The sequence below is a fragment of the Acomys minous genome (genome assembly GCF_964271855.1).
Source record: "Acomys minous genome assembly, chromosome: 14".
In the NCBI taxonomy this organism is placed as follows: Eukaryota; Metazoa; Chordata; class Mammalia; order Rodentia; family Muridae; genus Acomys; species Acomys minous.
This window is the reverse complement of record NC_140496.1, coordinates 90,818,807-90,834,897: the sequence shown is the minus strand read 5'-3', so window position 1 is coordinate 90,834,897 and position 16,091 is coordinate 90,818,807. Positions and strand designations below refer to the sequence as shown.

At 40.3% G+C, this 16,091-nt stretch overlaps 1 long non-coding RNA gene across 2 annotated transcripts in view; it reads right to left on the bottom strand.

Annotated features, from left to right (window-relative positions):
* The window catches only part of LOC311582791, a 171,694-nt gene that overhangs the window by 95,192 nt on the left and 60,411 nt on the right, over positions 1-16,091 (bottom strand). The gene's annotated exons all lie outside the window — the stretch shown is intronic.

The following is a 16,091-nucleotide window of genomic DNA, read 5'->3' as shown; positions in this document are numbered from 1 at the left end:
TCCAGAGGGTCCTAGAAACCTACAAGAGGACTATTAAGGCTGGTAGATCTGGACCCAGGGGAGTCTGATCAAACTACTCTACCAACCAAGGACAATGCATGCAGTAAATATAGAACCCCTATACAAATCTAGAAAATGAACAGCACATTTTCCAATGTTGTGTGGAGAGCAAAGACTGACTCTGACATGAACTCTGGTGCCCCCTATTTGACCACTTCCCCTTGGTGAGAAGACCTGGTGGTACTCAGAGGAAGGAGAAGCAGGCTCCCAGGATGAGACCTAATAGGCTGTGATCGTATGGTGAGGTAGGAGGTCCCCTTCTGTCATAGGCCTAGGGGAGGGGAATAGGGTGAAAGAGGGAGGGGGAACAGGAAGATATAAGTGAGGGGTTAACAATTGAGATATAATCTGAATAAATTACTTAAATAAATAAATAAATAAATAAATAAATAAATAAATAAAAGAATACTTGGATTTTAGTCTTCTGATTTTAGAATGATAGAGAACCCAATCAGCATCCGTGAACATACAAAATAATAGAAAGCCCCACACTATGCTGGACTACTCTAAAATGTTAAGTATTTACCTACGATCATCAACTTTTTACTCATCTTTATATATCAACCAGGTGTTCCTTATGTCATTGGCTACACCATTTCTGAATATTGTATCTTCACAAAGAAATAGATATGACATAGTCACACAAAAGTTTCATAGCATCTATAGTTTCACTATAATGCTGTCACAGCTCTGGAGAGTATGGATGTAAAGAGAACACTCATAGCATTTCATCAGCTCTAGTCACACTTGACGGATGTGTAAAATGAGGGGATTAGGAGAGAAGTCAAAAGACTCAGTAAAAGGAGAGTATGCAGAAAGTGCTTAAATGCTCAGTGTTGTGGCTAACACAGGCATTGTCCCTTCCAGGCACATTTGTTGAATGCTTGATCTCCAGGTGTTATCTTAGGAGATTCTGAAAACTCTGGGCTATGAGGCCTAGCTGGAGGAAGTGGGTCCCTGGGGCATACATGGTCTTAGGGCCCTCCTCTTTCTCTACTGCCTGTCCGCAAAGAATGTCTTCCACTGCACACTCCTGCCAGCTTCCTGTTCTGACTCAACATGAGCCTGTCATCATGGGAGCCGAAGACTACAGTGAAATCTCTGAAACTTCCAGCAAAACAAATCTCTCCTCCCTTAAATTGTTATCGCAGGGATTCAGTCACAGCTGTAATAGAGCTAACACAGCACAGCATTATCTTGTTAGCTGACCAACCATCCATCAGTATAGTTAAAGTGAGCAATGATTAGATTTTTAGACTGCCTTCAGGTTCTGTGATATTTTATTTAGCAAAGTCAAAGTTGACTGCAGGATATGGGGAGCAGGTTTCAGGTATTTTGCTGGTGTTTTAATCTTCTACTGAGACTTTCTTTACAAATTAACTCCTCAGTCATTTCAAATATATTTTACACTTACTTCTGGCACTGCCACTCAACTTAGCAACTGGGTAGAAACAGCTAAAAACATCCCTTGTCTTATATTAGAGTTGCCATAACAAATGTTCATGCAAGAATATAGATTGAGCCCACACATTCATCGTGCATCTGGGCCATGTTTGTTTTTGTAGGGCTGAGGAGAGGGAAGGAAGGATTCTTATGTTGGTAAACTAGAAACCTAAAAACAACACTTCCCATCTGGGATTGCTTTGAGGAGAACACTGGCGTACCCTTCTCTATTAATTACTAAAATGCAGTGTCATCGTGCAGTCACAATGGTCTCTGTGATTTAGACTTCAGACCAGTGAGAATAAACACTTTCATTTAAGTAGGGTTGTATTTATTTACTATGACATTCAGCAAACTTCTAGAGTTTATTGAAGAAAATGCATTTATACGTTTAGCCCATACAAGCACAAAGACGTTATATAAACCCAACATAATTAAAGCAATTTATATAGGACATAAACTTCATGACATTTATAGTCAACTTGCAAGTAAAGGAGGCAACTAACAGAAATAACTTGTAGGGGGAAAAACACTTATGTGGTTTGCACAGTTCCAAAATACCAGTCTTTAAATATGCACCATTCCACCACAGTGCCAAGAGGAGACTTGAAGACGACAGAGAAAATATGGCCTCAATTTAGAGATTTGGTAAAAATGTAAAACAAAGACCTACTTTTACAGTGGCTGTTGTCAAGAATCAGCTCGGTGTTACCAACACTATAATTTCTTTAACTCCATCAGGGAACACAATTTCAAATAAAGAGCATCTTTGCATAGCTCTACTGGACATCTGACACACACTACTCATGCTGTAAAAGCATCCAAGTTCAGGAAACGCTAAAGCTTTCCCACTGTACAGTCTAGCTTGTTAAATATGGATGTGTTGGGTTTCTAATGCCAGTGTACCACTAAGTGGTAGACTTTGTGGCTACCCAAGGTCACAATCAGAACAGAGCCTGGAAAAACCACCTTTATGGAATATTACTAAGTCCAGTGTCTTCTTAATACCTAACAATAGGGATGAACCTTAGCACACTAGGTCATACTCCCAGCCCCCTTTTGAGGAGGATGTATGTCTAATGATGCTGTGTTCTAAGCCTGCTCTTGATGGAATTGTTATAAGGGACACAGAACCCTCTGCAACAACTGAACACAAGTCTCTGACACGCAGATTCTCTCATGTGGTAAATAGAGCAAATGGGGAGATATCTTGACTAGCTGACTTGGTGGTGGCCTGATTTAGAAATGAGTAGATAATGCAGCAGCAGCAGCAACTAAATAAATGATTCTGCACTCCCAAACACCAAAGTAACCATCTGTCCTTTGAATCAAGTCTCAAGGTAGATTCTGAGAAAGTTATCTTTCTTAAGCCATCTCTCACATTAAGTTGATTTTTAAACAATTATTACATGTATCTAACATCTCCTTATAACTCTCTTCCACCACCCAGTTTCTCCCTTCCACACCCATAACTCTCCCTTCTCACTTCCTGTCCCTTTCTCGGGTTCATGATTGTTATTTTGTGACCAATTTAGTTCAAAAGGGAACATCTCTGTGACCATTGGGTTGAGACTGTCCATTATGTATCCTGTGGATACATGACTGGAGCTGATGCCTCCTCTTTCCCTGAAACTATAATACATAGGTCAGTAGTGAAATATAGGACTCCATGAGTACCTCCTTGATTTCTGCCTGGCTGATGTTAAGAGTTGTTGGTCACAATGGCTGTGTATTGCTCAAAAGCTGATGTTTCCCAGCCCTTCTTGTTATCTTCCAGCAATTAAGAGGTTTTCATGTCTTCTCTCTATATATTTCCTGAGTCACTGAGTGCACGGTATAAATGTTGTTTGGGGCTTAGAACTCAACCATTGCTTATTCTCAACACGTTGTAGAGCTATCTGCATTTGTCACAGTTCACTAGAAAGAGTGGCATCTCTGATTAAGGCTGTGAATGTATTTTTGTCTATGAATACAAACGTATATGTAGAAGGCTGTCCAACACTATGTCAATTTAGCTAAACAACAGATTTAAGTTCCCCCATGCATTTTGTGGCTTCAGTGTCAGGTATGGATTCTACCCAGTAGATTGAGCCTCAGCTTCAATTACTGATTAATTGGCTACCCCATAATGATAGTACCATTATTGCATGAGTGGGCAAACATCTCAGCTGACAAATCAGTCTTGTAGTTCACAGAGTTCACAGCTCAGGAAGATCCTTAGTGCCTTTTCTCGCACCGCAGTCTTCACACCACTCTGCAGCACTAACAAAGCTAGCTGGCAGAGAGGCAGCTTCTAGGTCATTCCAGCTTGATTTCTCCAGATCATGCAACCAACGTATGTGGTTTCTTCAGCAATAGGCTCTTACAATCTGACCACCAACCCATAAAGATTTATCCAGCACACGTCATTGGAACTTTTGTTTAATAATCCAAACCTTCAAGAAGCATTTTTCCAACCATGAAGGAGACGTCCCTTCCAGGTCTGTTTGCTCATTTGTTTGGGTTTTGTTTGGTTATAAGATTACAACTTTCTACACTTTTTCCATACTCCTCTCACTTTTGTTAACCCTCCCTCCTTCCCCCCACCCCCCTTTTCCTTTTCCCTCTCCCTGTTAAGACTTTCTCACTCTGACCCCCCCCCTTTTTACTTATAAAATCACTACATCCACTGTCCCCTCTGCTAAGGCATCCTCTCTCTGGCGGAATCTTCCTCAGTTCTTCTTCTACAGGATTCTTTGTTACACAAACAAAATTAGATATTCAAGAGGGGACTGACATATGAGGGAGAACATTCAGTGTTTAATTTTCTGTGCCTATGTTACCTTGCCCAACTCCAGTACAAATCTTAATGAAATTTAAATGACTGTGATGTTCACAAGAATTTATTTTAACCCATGCATTTTCATCTTTTGGAAGCAACCTTATTTCTATAGCAGCGAACAGTCAACTCTTTTTTGAGGAAATTCTAAGAAAGGAGCCTAGAAAAATTAAGGGTCCCCAGATTTGATTCTGAAATAAAGCGTGGAAGAGTTGGCTCAAGTGGACAAGAGACATAGTTCTAAACCTTGGGTACAGCTAATTCAAAGCAGTTACCTCGAAGTCAGTTTCTCTCATCTTTTTTTTTTTCATAAAGCTGTTCCTATTGCACCATTTTTAATTCTTAGAATGATGTCATGGTGATACTTGAACTCCCTTCCCAATGCCTTCTCACAGTTTCTCAATTTCATACTGAAAACATTCTGTCCCAACGAGCCCTAACTGGAGGGAGGAAACAGAGTCCAAGAGCCAGTTCAGGGCAACTTATTGCAGCCTTGCTCTCCTCTCCGGGCTTTCTGATCTGCCACTTTTTAGCAGCAGATGAAACCTGTGGGTGTCTGTTAGCTCAGCAACCCCCTCAGGCATGTGGCCCAGGATATGCTCAAATGGAAAGTAGAGCCTGTGAGCCTTCAGGCACTTCCTCCAGATGGGTCGTGATTAGAGCCAGTGCATTCTATCATAATCTTGGGGAGGACAACCAATCTTCTTCCCACTCAGAACTGACACTTTCTCTCTTGCCCACCCAAAGTCCTTCCAAGTAGGCTAGAGGCTGTACACTTTCTAACAATTGCCCTTTGTTATAGATATGTAAAATGATTCACTGCTTGTTGAGCAATATGTGCATGACATATTGTGAGGCAAAGTTTTAATAAAAACTTTAGGAAAAACAAACTGTAAATAGCACATATTTTGTACAGCCTGAGCTGTGGGACAGTGTCTAGTCACAATTTTAAGACAAATTTCTGTAAATCACATATGGAAAAGACCATGCAAATAAGCAGAATGATTTGAGTGTATATACTGGTTACAGAGTTTTAAATGGATGAAGCTTAATGAACTATTTGCTAAACCCCTCAGGCTTCAAATATAGAAACTAAACACTGCAAACCTGCCTGAAAAAGGATGAAGTTGCCAGAATTCAAACAGTAGTTGCTGTGGGCAGAATGTTGGCTGCCCAATTCTCAACTTCATGTGTTGAAATTCTCTCCCTAAAGGTGATGGCACTAACACAGAGGAATCTGCAAGTGGTTGTTTGTTCAGAAGGACACAGTCATCAACACTGGGACCAGAGAAACCCTTTATCCACTTATCACAAGTAGAACACAGCAAGATAGCCCAGAAAGAACATCAGGACCACATTAGACACTGTGTGTACATTGACCTTGGATTTTCTAACCTCAAAAGCCATGAGAAATAAATTTTCGTTGGTTATGGACCACTCTGACTGTGGAATACTATGATAGTATTCTTAACTAGAACAGCCATCGTCATATAATATATGAGAGACATGGGGAGAAACTACTTAGCTTGGCCTTTCTATTGGATGACCAGCTTCAGGAAAATCCTTGGAATCCACATTATCACACACTGAAGCCCTGCTTGCTTGGTGTTCCCAAGGAAGAACTGAGACCAGTGTGGGACTTGGAGCCAGGCTGTTTGCTCCCAGTGTGGAATTCCTCCAAGGGGGTGAGCTTTGCTTTGAGTAGCCTCAGGGCCTCATCGAGACCTCTAGCGTATCAGGGAAGCCTTCATCTCTTCCAGCCTTATCGTTCTTCCTTGTTCATCTTTTCATAGGTTCAGGTCTGCAGTGCGATCTATAAGCCCCGGCCCTTCCCAGCCTCTTTGTCCATCTTATTTATCGTCCACAGATGCTCCTTCCAGTAAGTGGCCCCTACCCACACCCCGCTTTTCTTATTCTGTCACCTCCAGGAAGCCCTAAGCTGATGTCAACACACTTCGGTGTCATTCTAGCTTGTTTTCCTGGTAGAAAAATAAAAATAGCTAAACACTTTTAAGTTGATATTGACTATGAACAATGAGGAATCATCTTCTCTATCCTCTATACCAAAGCATGCACATTTTCCAACTTTTTTACACAGCTTCAGCATATCATTTTTAAAATGTATTTATTTATTCACTCTATACCCTGATTGCAGGCTCCGTCCTCTCCTCCAGTCCCTCGCTGGCACACTCCTCCCACCTACCCCCTCATTCTCTCCTCTCCTCCTCAGAGAAAGGTGGGGTTCCCTCATGGGTACCAACCCACCCTGGAACATTAAGTTGCTGCAAAACTAGGTACATCTTCTCCCATTGAGGCCAGACGATTCAATGCAGTTAAGGGAACAGGGTCCAAAGGGAGACATCAGAGTCAGAAAAAGCCCCCCAGTCAAGTTGTTGGGGGATCCACATGAAGGCCAAGCTGAGCATCTGCTACATATGTGCAGAGGACCTAGGATCAGTCCATGCATCCTCTTTGATAAGCAGTTCAGTCTTGGTGAATCCCCATGGGCCCTAGTTAATTGACTCTATAGGCTCCGTCAATCATTCCCCTAACTCTTCCATGGGGCTCCCCAAGCTCGGTCTAATGTTTGGCTGTGGGACCTTTCATCTGTTTCTGTCAGCTGCTGGGTAAAACCTCTCAGAGGAGTTATGCTACGTTCCTGTCTGCCAGCATAGCAGAGTAACATTAATAGTGACAGGGATTGGTTCTCTCCCATAGGGTGGGTCTCAAGTAGTGTCAGTCTTTGGCTGGCCATTCCCTCAATCTTTGGTTCATCTTTGTCCCTGTATATCTTGTAGGCAAGACAAATTTTGAGATGAAGATTTTGTGGGTGGGTTAGTGTCCTTAACCTTCCACTGGTAGTCCTGTCTGGCCACAAGAGGTGGTCATTTCAGGCTCCATATTTCTCGCTGCTAGGAGTCTAAGCTAGGGTAGCCCCCATCGACTTCATGGGGCCTCCCCTATCCCACGTTTCTGTCAAATCCCAGAGATACCCCCTACTTCTGACTTCTTTTCTCTCACTCAACCCTCTCTTCCCTGTTTATCCTTCTCCTAACCCCACACCTCTCCCTCTCCCCGTTCTCTCTCCTACCCACTTCCCTCCATCCATCCACATCCAATGCCTATTTTATTTTTCATTCTGAGTGATATGTAGGCATTCTCCCTTGGGCCCTCCTTGTAACTTAGCTTCTTTGGGTCTGTGAATTGTAGCATGTTTATCCTGCACTTTATGGTTAATATCCACTTATAAGTGAGTAGATATCATGCACGTCTTTTGGGTTTGGGGCTACCTCAGGATGCTATTTTCTAGTCCATCCATTTTCCTGCAAATTTTAAGATTTCTTTATTTTTAATAGCTGAGTAGTATTCCACTGTGTAAATGTACCACGGTTTCTTTATCCATTCTTTTGTTGAGGGACATCTAGGTTGGTACCAGGTTCTGACTATTATGAATAAAGCTGCTATGAACAGCTTTTGGTTATATGCCCAGGAGTGGTATAGCTGGATCTAGAGGTATCATTGTTCCCAATATTCTGAGAAAGCACCAGATTGATTTTCAAAGTTGTTGTACAAGTTTGCATTCCCACCAGCAATGGAGGAGTGTTCCCCTTTCTCCACATCCTCACCAGCATGTGCTGTTACTTGAGTTTTTTATCTTAGCCGTTCTGACAGGTGTAACATGGAATCTCAGGGTCATTTTTACTTGTATTTACCTGATAACTAAAGATGCTGAGCATTTCTTTTAAGTGTTTCTTGGCCATTCAATGTTCCTCTGTTAAAAATTCTCTGTACTCCATTTTTTAATCGGACATTTTGGTTTGGTGATGTGTGGTTTCTTGTGTTCCTTATATATTTTGGATATTAGCCCTTGGTCAGATGTAGAGTTGGTAAAGTTCTTTTCCCAGTCTGTAGGCTGTTGCTTTGTTCTATTGACAGTGTCCCTTGCCTTACAGAAGCTTTTCTGTTTCATGTGGTTCTACTTATTAATTCTTGCTCTTAGAACCTGAGCTATTAGTGTTCTGTTCAGGAAGTTGTCTCCTGTGTCAATGAGTTCAGGGCTCTTCCCCACTTTTTTTTTTTCTAATATGTTTTATGTGTCTGGTTTTATGTTGAGGTCTTTAATCCACTTGGACTTGAGTTTTGTGCAGGGTAATAAATATGGATCTATGTGCACTCTTGTTCATGCAGGCATCCAGTTAGGCCAGCATAATTGGCTGATGAGGCTTCTTTTTTTTTCTTCCATTGTTTGAAAATTAGCCACAATTTCCAATTTCTGAGCTCCTATTTGAACTATTGCTCCTTCCCTCGAAACCATTTCAAATAGGATTTGTTTTCTTGGCCTTCCTTCCATAGACACTACTCTATGGCTTTCTTTACCCCAAAGTTGCATCTATCCTATTGACACTGACATGAAGTTACCTGGCTAGGGAATGGATCGGCTTCTAATGGATGTAACCATTTTCTAAGAGCAAGTATCTCTTAATCAATTCTGAACTTCTATGCTTTGTGTTTTTGGGTATTTGAAAGAAAAGGTTTAAGTGTGCATTTTGAAGTTGATTTCATCAATACGTCTCCTTGGCTTTAGAGGGTAATGGTGTTCAAACACAAGTCATGAGATCATAGCTATTGGCTGGAGTCAGCATTAAGACTCACCCACTATTGAGAACTCACTGTGGAGCCTTTGTAAGGCAAATCTCCCTGAATCAGTGACCATTTGCCAGCCATCATCAGATTCCAGGGTGTCTATCTCACTCCCCTTCCTTCTTGCATAGTTCTTAGCTCAAAATCATAGTTTCATATCACCTGCATGCACACATTTTCTTTGTGAACAGTGAATGGAGTTACAATTTGAGCAGATGTTAAGGATAAATTTTCTGTGGAGGGCAGCATGTAAACAGAGTTTTAAAAAGTAAGCACCCGCACAATAGTGAGTGCCTCCTGCCTTTGAGAGTATACAGGGTATCCAAGCAGGGAGCACAGGGTCCAGTCTGCACAGCAGCCCACATGACCCTACAGAAGCTCTGAGTAGGGCATGAAAGCTGAGAGAAATGTGCCGCTTACTAGAAGTTTGCAAAGATCATATGCTGAATGAGCTCCCAAAGGAACCAGAATATAAAACTCATTTCAAGTTTCAAAATCAGCTTTTAATGCCTTGAGCTTAAATGGGAGTTTTTCTTCTTTAACAAAAAATCAAAACAAGCAAACGAAAGCCCTCTAATTCCGAATTTCCAATTCTGCTCAGATATTCGCATTCCTTGACAGACCAACAATGGGGCAGATATGTGATCAATCTCTTAAATGCTGGGCAAAAAATAATCACTGCTTCTTTTGAGTTTCTTTGAAAATCTGCATTTTAGATGGAAGGGGCAGTGTGCCCGCTTTTATGGAGAGAGCAAGGGCAGTGACTGCAGGTGATGAGACCAAGCCTGGCTTCTTGAGTGTTAACACAGGAGAAGCGCCCGGGTGAAGGGCAGGCCTTAGAGATGCTGATAGGATAGAAGGGAAGGGGCCAGAGAGAGGACAAAGAGAGTGAAATACAGAAGCAAGGAAGGGAGGCAGGAAAAGATAGACCAGCCAAGCCATGGACGGGGACGGGAAAAAAAATGCACTGAGCAAGTCGTTTACTTCACTGTTCACTTGGCCCTCACAATGTATTCTAAGGAGGGGGAAAAATTTTTTTATAGGAACAAGATGGGCCAAAGACCAGAGTAAGCCCAATACACTCTACAAAGACACACAGTGGGAGATACAACAATTAAAACAGTAGGAATGCATCTGTCGTCCAATCAAAGAACAATAACTTTGAAAAATGGGGTAGCTGGAAATTTCTCCTAATTTTAGCAGAAAAGAAGATATAGGTATGGATGCACCAATGGTAATTTTTATAATCCCCTAGGCTGATAGGTGTTTTTTTGTTTGTTTGTTTGTTTGTTTTTTTGTTTGTTTGTTTGTTTGTTTGGTCAATAAACAGCATGTAGTTGAAAAGGTGCAATTCTTGCATTTACAAGGCCCTCCAAAAGCTTCTTACAGGAATCTTAGCCTTGGTAAGAGGAGGGAGCCACTGCAGACTATGGTGCTGCTTTAAGCTCTTCTCCCTGTTTCTGAGGAGTCTAGATAAATATATACAATTTTACTTCAATAAATGATCTAGACAATGGAGAGGACATTCTCCACAACTGAGTGAAGAGTGGGGTCTGACTTTCACATGAACTCTGGTGCCCCATATTTGACCATGTCCCCTGGATGGGGAGGCTTGGTGGCACTCAGAGGAAGGATAGCAGGTTACCAAGAAGAGACTTGATACCCTATGAGCATATACAGGGGGAGAAGATCCTCCTCAGTCACAGTCATAGGGGAGGGGAGTAAGGAGAAAATGGGAGGGAGGGAGGAATGGGAGGATACAAGGGATGGGATAACCATTGAGATGTAATATGAATAAATTAATAAAATATAAAAAAAAGTTTCAGGCACAGTATTGCTAAATAAATTCTTAAGTCCTTTCTCCATCTTCAGACAGCAGTGAGGAAACTTGCTGCTACCAAAACTGACACGAAAGAGCTGAGGAAATGCTTCATGCACTAACACTTCTCCAGCCCAGAGCGCAGCTGACTCACGTTGAAGACCATGGCGTGTCAGCAAGTTTGAATCAACTTTCCAAGACTACTTTCCAATGGGATCTCCATGTGGCTCAGGCTTTATGCCTGTGATGGCCTTGCACATTCGGCAGAGGTCATACATGACACTGCTACAAATCCAACAACCATAACAACTGTGGCTGTTCACAGTCACTGTTAAGTTCCTGGCCTCCAATTACCTACCAGTGGAGTAAGCCAGAAGCTAGAAACCCTGGGAAGGACACGGAGTTTTCTAGTTCCTGCAGCAAGGAACGTTCTAAAGACTGAATGCCCAGACTTGGCCCAGGGCTAGTATCTGCTTTGGTGTTTCAGATCAGCTTTAAGAAAACAGGTAAGCGGGTCTGCTACTAATGACCACTGCCTGACTGGCAGCTCTCTAAAAGACATGTTTTGGTAAGATCTGTAGTTTCACAAGGCCTTAAGGCATAGCTTAGTGGAAATATGTACAGATGTGTACAAATAGCCAATTTCTCCATTCAAAGCAATTCCTAACAAGGAAATTGTGGAATTTAAAAAAAAATAGAAAATTAAGAGATGAATTTCAAAGCAATGTAAACTAACACAAACAATATTTTTAAAATAGAGCAAAATAGTAGTCCTTTCATTGCCTAATCTGAAGGTTTACTACACAATTTCCCCTACCAAAACAGAAAGGTATGGACTAATTGACAGTTGTATAGACCACCAAGATAAAAATAAATGGTCCAAGAATCATTTTATGAATATGCAGTCAATGGATATTTGACAATGGTGACAAGCATTTAATTAAGAAAAAAAAGAATGGAAGAAAGAAAAAAGAAAGAAAGAAAAGAAAACCAAGATACTTCTCTTTAAGAATGATTTGGGACACTCAAACAGCCACAGAAAAAAGAAAGAAAGAAAGAAAAGAAAGAAGAGAAAATCAAGATATTTCTCTTTAAGAATGATTTGGAACACCCGAATAGCCACAGAAAAAAAGACAGTTCGCTCATTATCTTATACCACACACACACATTGACACAACATAGACCCCAGCATGAAAACTAAGCTACAAATTTTCTAAATAAACATGAGAAAAATCTTTGAAGATATTCATAAATGTCTTAGGATATAATAAACAAAATGAAAAATATGATGGCTTGCACTAAAAATTCTCTTTAAAAACACTATTTAAAAAGAAAGATCTAAACTTTGGATTGGAGAAAATATTTACAAAGTAAATCTTGCATTAGAAACATAACTCAAGTATTTAGAGAACACTTACAGCTCAATAAGGAAAATCATGATAAAAAGCAGCAGAGACTTTAAGCAAACTCACCAAAGAGGACGTGATGTGTAGATAACCATGTGAAATGATAGTGAGTAGGTTGGGGTAATGCAAATGAAAGTTCCCATACACTACTTCATAACCCCAACACACACACACACACACACACACACATACACACACACACACACACACACACACACACACACACACACACACACACACACACTCCTGCTAAGCATGAAGAATGGTATACCAGTCAAAGAAAGCAGCTCAACAGTTTACTTATAAGTAACACATATGCTTAAAATGACTTGGCAATATTACTTCTAGATACTGACTAGATAAAAATGAAAATGTGTTGAAATAAATTTTAGCATATGAAAACCCAGAACACCTTAGTTCTTACTGGATGAAACCTGAAGGGTATGGCTCAGTGGCACAGTGCTGGCCTGGTATGCACAAGGCCATGTGTCAAAGAAATATCAAAACAACCTAACTACCTGTCACTGGTAAAAAGATAAGCCAAGAGTGCCAGCCTGTGACGTAAAATACAGCTCAGCCCTGAAAAGGAATATTACTAACAATGATATAAATCCCTGAAATGCTACAACAAATGAAAGCAGATGTGAAAATACACTTCTGCATTTTTATAATCTTCTAGGGGGAAAAAAGCTAAAATAAAAGAACTGAACTAGCGAGTTGTCACTCATTACTAGAGAGCAGAGGGAAGAGACAGGGCTGTAAGAAGCTATAAGAGAACATACAGAGGTGAGAACGCCATTGTGCCTACATTCACTAATACTCACCAATGTATACAATTAAATTGATAAGTTTATTACATTCCATTATTCCTCCACACATGGGATGAAAAATAAAAGACCAAGATGCTTGCTAGAGAGCTGCTTGGCAAAATCAAAAGTTAGACAGAAGAAAACTGTCTAAACAATTAAAGGAATAAAATCTGCAGTTAAAATTAACCTTTAGTTCAAACATCAGGAATTCAAGTGTATTCAAGGGCAAGGTCAATAATTTAATGAGCAAAATAAGCTAAGGAAAAACAATGTTCCTGGGTGAGACTAGCAATCAACTCAAACTGTGACCATGTGGGAAATGCAGATCACCAAGAAAGGACTCAGGGGCAAAGTTAACTATGCTTTAAATTTTTCTGAAAATCAACACGTGTGAATCTAACTATAAGAATCTGCATTAGAGTGCTAGGTGCAGGTCTCCTGAGGCCTCTGCAACAATGAAAGAAAAGTAAGACAGTTCTTTGTTCCCTTGAGAAGCCCACATCTATGTCTGGAATGGACAACTGTTATTTTCTTTTCTTTTCTTTTCTTTTCTTTTCTTTCTTTCTTTCTTTCTTTCTTTCTTCTTTCTTTCTTAGTAATAACTTTATACTTTAATGCTCTCAATCCTCTATCAAATGACACAGATTAGCTGATTTAATTAAAAAACAATGTCTATCTACTTTCTTCTTCCAAGATACACATCTAAGAGAAACACTGTTTTATGGTGAAAAGATGAACAGTAGTATTTGAAGCAAATGAAACTACCAAACAAGTATCTCTAACGTCTAACAAAATAGACTACAAACAAATTAGTCAGAACAGGTTAAGTAACCCCTACTTATTAAAGCAACAACCAAGAAGATACAAAAATTCTAAATACAGTGCACCAAAATTCACAAGTGCTAGATGCAAAGTCACAGATTAGCCTCATGACAATAATAATGGGTGACTCCCACCAAGAGATCACTCTGATGAAAAGTAAACATCAGAGTTGGGTGGCATTCTAGACTAAGTGAATTCCACATAGCAATGCAGAATAGACATTCTTCTAAGTATCCCACGAAAAATTCTGTAAAATGAGTTACACATCAGGACATAAAGGCAAGTTTCACCTAATAGAAGAAAACTGAAATAGTCTCTTGTACTTTCTATCTCTGACTGCAATAGAATAAATCTAGAAATAAGAACATTTATAAAATGATTGATTTGTCCCTAAGGACATCAAACAATTCCTAGAACTGAATAAAAGTGGAGACACAACACACCAAAATCTAGTAGCATACAATGAAAGCAGGCTCCTTTGTGGAAATCACTGTGGTGGGTTCTCAAAAAAACTAAAAAACAGAATGTCCATATGACCCAAGTATTCTGTCCCTGAGTGAATACACAAAGACCCTGTCTCCTAACACATAGATGCTTGCATGCCCAGGTTTGTCGCTGCTCGGTTCATTATAGCAAGAGAAATGGAATCAGCCTTGATGTTCATTAGCAGGTAAATGGATAATAAAACTGTGATGCATACGCACAGTGAAGATTTATTAAGCCATAAGGAGAAATGGAATTAGGAAATTTGCAGGAAGATGGATGAACTCAGAAATTAAGTGAGGTAACTCAAGTTCAAAAAGAAAAAACACAGGTTCTCTCTCATGCCCCTCCTGCCTTCTAACTTTCATATATGTGCGTCGATGTGGAGTGGATATATGTAAGTCCGGGGACACTAGAAACGAGCCCATGAGAGAGGGATTCTTTCAGAAGGGAAGGTAGAACATACATGGTTCAAAAGTGGAGGTGTGGGCACTAGGAGTGAGAAGGCTTAATGGGAGAGGGAGGGACAGGGAAATAAATGGAGGAGATGATTGGGTAATGATAGGGTTAAACAAAGCTAAAGGCCATAAGAAGACCTGATAATTATGCTAATCAAAAAGTAAGTGTATTAACACAAGTACTCTTTGTGGATGGATAACACTGACCTCCAAGGCCCTGGGGACAAAAGGATCCTAAGAACATGAGATGACTGCAAGGAAGCAGTGCCTTGGAATCACAGCAAGACAGCTGTGCATATTAATTCACAGAAATTGTAGCAGCATGCACAAGACCTGCTGAAGGTCAAGCCAGGCCAAATCTCGAGGCAGAGAGGGGAGGTGGGCAGGAAATCCTACCACTAGCTGAAGAGCTATTGATGTCTGATAGCTCCTGAGAGAGGGAGAATCAGTTTTCCTGAAGAGTGTGAGCCCTGGTAGGCGCCCCATGAATGGGGCTTAGAGAGAAAGAAAATGTGAGGATAACAAGGGTGAGTTGATGAAGAAGTGGGGAGTAGATCCGGGTAGAGGGGAGTAAATATGGTCCAATAGAATCGAATTTCTCCAAGAACAAATAACAATGAAATATTAAATAATAATTACAACAAACAAAATTAAAGCAGAAACTTTTTTTAAAGAAAATTAGTGTACAGACAAATGGCGCACGCCTTTAATCCTAGCACTCGGGAGGCAGAGGCAGGCGGATCACTGTGAGTTCAAGGCCAGCCTGGTCTACAAAGTGAGTCCAGGACAGCCAGGGATACACAGAGAAACCCTGTCTCAAAAAACCAAAAAAACAAACAAACACACAAACAAACAAACAAAACTTAAAATGTAACTGTAACATGACAGCCTTAAGTTTAAAAGAAAATGAGAACATTCTGATAAAATACATTAAAAAACAGTGGAAGGAATTTGATCTCAAATGTAATTACATTTAACAAGAAGACCAGCATAGAATAAAATATTAAAGCAAAGAAATATATCCAAGTCAGGTCCCTCATAAAATTTTTCTTATGAAAATATACACTTTGTGTAAAAAAAAGATGCAAAAACTGTGAACTATAGTTGCATGTTGACACAGAACTATATCTTTTTAGCATCTTGTATGCATTATGTTCGTGCCTACATCCCTTAAATGCCTCTTAGATGAAAACTGCCCTTGCTTCTTAGAATAAAAACCAGTTAATGAACAAAAATAATATCTCTTGAGTTAAACAACCAAGCTGAAAGTGTAACTGTTCCAGCTAATTGTGCTGGACCTCAGTGCTTGGAGGATAGTTTTAATTACATCAG